The 3,322-nt window shown below is 47.1% G+C and overlaps 1 protein-coding gene across 1 annotated transcript in view; it reads left to right on the forward strand.

The window, feature by feature from the left end:
• Positions 1–3,322, forward strand: part of LOC102308576 (olfactomedin) — a 7,478-nt gene that overhangs the window by 1,603 nt on the left and 2,553 nt on the right. The window lies entirely within an intron of this gene.

A 3,322-nucleotide genomic window follows, 5' to 3' on the forward strand; every position in this document is an offset into this window, starting at 1 on the left:
AAAAAACTGTAAATAAACTTGAGCATTTCAGACGTGTGATGCAGAGTGAAGTGGCAACGTGGAAGCAGGTAAGGATTGTGACATGAAGAAATGAGTGATGGGGTGATGGATTTTGCAAACCGAGTAGATTCAGTCTGGATTCACTTAAGTGAGTATAATGTACGAGGAGATCACATTGCATTTCTACAACTTTCAGCTAAGCTTTTCTCAAACACTTCACAGTACCTCTGTTTCAGTGATGCTGATCCTGTCCATAAGTGCTTGCACTTTTTTCTTTTTAACCAGTTTTATTATTTTCTGACATACTGTCAATCAAAGGATTGGTTGGGACATAATGAGCTAGTGAATCAATGCTGTGTGTGTGTGTGTGTGTGTGTGTGTGTGTGTGTGTGTGTGTGTGTGTGTGTGTGTGTGTGCGTGCACATGTTTAGATATCTTTGTGATGACAGAAAATTGGCATGCTACTATATTTGTGAGGACCAACAGTCACTTATGGGAACAGAATGCCTGTTTGGGTTTGAAGGCATTTTTGAGGTGCAAAATGTGATTTTAGTATCAGGGTTACAGTTCACACTCTGGGTCAACACACCTGAATCAAACGATTAGTTAATTACCAGGCCTCTGGAGGATTTCAAGACATGTTGAGGAGGTAATTTAGCCATTTGACTCAGCTGTGTTGGAACAAGGACACATCTAAAACCTGCAGGACACCGGCACTTGAGGCCTGGAGTTCCATACCCCCAGTTTAGGCTATGGCTTAGGGTGAACGTGAGTGAGGGCCCTTGGGTGGCTTGGTTGATTTCCATGGACGGGCTGGCTTGGCAGGCGCCTGATGCGCTGGTTGGGGCTTGGAAGGTGGCTGTGGACTGGCAGGCCGCGCAGGGCATTGACAGGCGAGACCAGGCTACTTTGAGATGAGACTAGATGAGGCCTCAACCTCTGGCTGAATCGTGGCTGGACCATATATGCTCGGCTGAGCATACAGCTGGCACAAGAAGCTGCTGGCTAGGGTCTCCTGAACCCCCAGCTGGAGCATAAAGTTGGAGGCTGGACTCGCATGTACCCCCAGCTCAAGCATGAAGTTGCTGGCTAGCCCTGTCTGACCCTCCAGCTGGCACAGCGGGCCTGGGCAACCTCTGCTGAGCCCCCAAGTGGGAGTAGAAACAAGTACTTCTGGGGACCCAGAGCACACTGAGTCCTTCGACTCAGCCTCTGGATCCGACCCAGCCCATATTTCAGACCCACAGGAGTCTAGTTTGGTCTCACAGCAACCTGTCTCACAACAAACAGTTCTAACTGGCGTTAGAGCTGAAAATCCAGTCTCTACATTGTCTATAGTAACAGAGTTCCCAGAAAGTGAGCTAGTGGTTATGGAAGGAATAGTTTTAAAAACGCATTACAGCCTCAGGCATTTCACATTCTAGTGAAGCATTTAAATCAGCACTGGACACCAGAGTTCACAGACTTGGAAGCACAAAATACATCAGAACCATAACCAGTCTGCGTAACACAACATGTCTTCTTATTGAATTCTGAGATGTTATCAGTAAGTGATCACAAATCTCCCCCCTCATACTGGATGCTCCCAAAACCTCATGACAGTACTTCATTTTAAATCTGTGAATCCTCAGGCAAGAAAACTGGAAACATAGTCTCTTCACTATTCGACTTGCAAGCAACATCCGCACATGATGCTAACTCAGAATTTACAGTGTTCGTAGGTAATATTTCTATATCAGCCCCCTCGGATATTGAGAAAGCTGGTGGCAAGAAATTCCCGTGACTCACCACTCAAGGGATGTCTGTGACTCAACTTGAGGCCCTGATCATCTGTAGCATCACCGCCGCCTCCCCTTGAAAGCGGTAGCTGCAAAGACAACAGGTGAAGCCTGGGTAGCTGCAGTGACCGACTCCTCATCATCTGACCACATCCTTGCCAGAAATGAGGCAGGAGATGAGAGGTCTGACCGAGACTTTGAGGATGAGCGGCTTATCCATGGCAGAGAGGTGGATAAAGGTGACTCAGGCCTGGAAAAGAGCCTCAGCGAGCCAACCCAAAACTCAATTCAATTCAATTCAAATCAATAAAACTTTATTGATCCTGAAGGTTGACCCCGAAGGAAATTGGGTTAAGGCTGCCGACCTTTGCCAGCGCCGACTTACCCTTCTGACCATACATACATGACACAAACATCACATGGGGAAGACAGGTCAGAGAGGTATAACAATGGAAAATGCACCACATGAGGAAAGATAAGGAGAAAAAAATAACTCCCCCCAGACCGAGCTCCAACAGGGAGATCAGTTTGAGAACAGAAAAAACACCTCTGCACATAGCACATAAAAAAACTCTTAATACACCAAAGAATCACATGACAAGCAACAGGGGTGGGTAAAGGGTGAGAGACAGCCGATTTAGACAGTACATCCGGGCCTGCAGCCTGTGCGCTGGTCTCCTTGATCCACCGTCAGCATCGGAAGGGAATAAGCGTCGAAAGGGAGGGGGGATGAGTGTGTGCCAGCTCCGATCCGCCAGAACCCTGTTATCATGGTTCCGAATAGGTAGATATCTTCAGCAGTCAAGCTCACCCAACCCAGACTTCTCGTTGAGAAGGGGTGTCAATTGCATTCAGAGACCAGTTGATCAAATCCATAATTCTCTTTTAGGTTTTAGAGAACAGACTGTGAGAGAGTGTTCCAGGGAAAAGTAATACAAAAAACACGAGACTAGACAAGGACATAAGAGGCTAAGCAGGGAAGCTAAGGGAGAGGAGGAGGAGGAGAGGAGAAAAGTGCAACCGCCTTCGTCAAGAGCAAGAGCAGAAGCAGAACTCCTCGGGGCCCCGAGGCTGTGGTGGAGAACGCTGAGCAGAAGAGGCGTTCAGGAAGGGCTGAGCAAGGCTTGGGCTTGGTACTCCTCGTCTATGGAGAGGACCCGCTCTCGAGCCTCCACAATTGCTGACCACAAACACGGAGCAGACATAGGAGCAGAACTAAAATGTAACAAAAAGTGAGCCGGGCTGGGCTGTTGGCAAAAAACAAAAATAAGTGCAAGCTGGGGCAAAACTGAACTAAAAACTAAATCGGGATAAGCTAACACTAACATAGAAAACTATGACAGGGGACGTGAACATTAATCAGAACAGGTGCATGCAAAAACTATGATGAGAAACATGAACATGAACCTGAACCGAAGCTTGAAAACAATTTTGTGACTTAAGACAGACAAACAGATGACCCGAAACTGAACAGAGGAAGACAGAGGACTTAAATACATAGAAGGGTAATGAGGGAAGTGGAAACACCTGAGGAAACACAGCTG

This window comes from Haplochromis burtoni, unplaced genomic scaffold (assembly GCF_018398535.1).
Source record: "Haplochromis burtoni strain Fernald_Lab_line unplaced genomic scaffold, NCSU_Asbu1 Contig_627, whole genome shotgun sequence".
Classification (NCBI taxonomy): Eukaryota; Metazoa; Chordata; class Actinopteri; order Cichliformes; family Cichlidae; genus Haplochromis; species Haplochromis burtoni.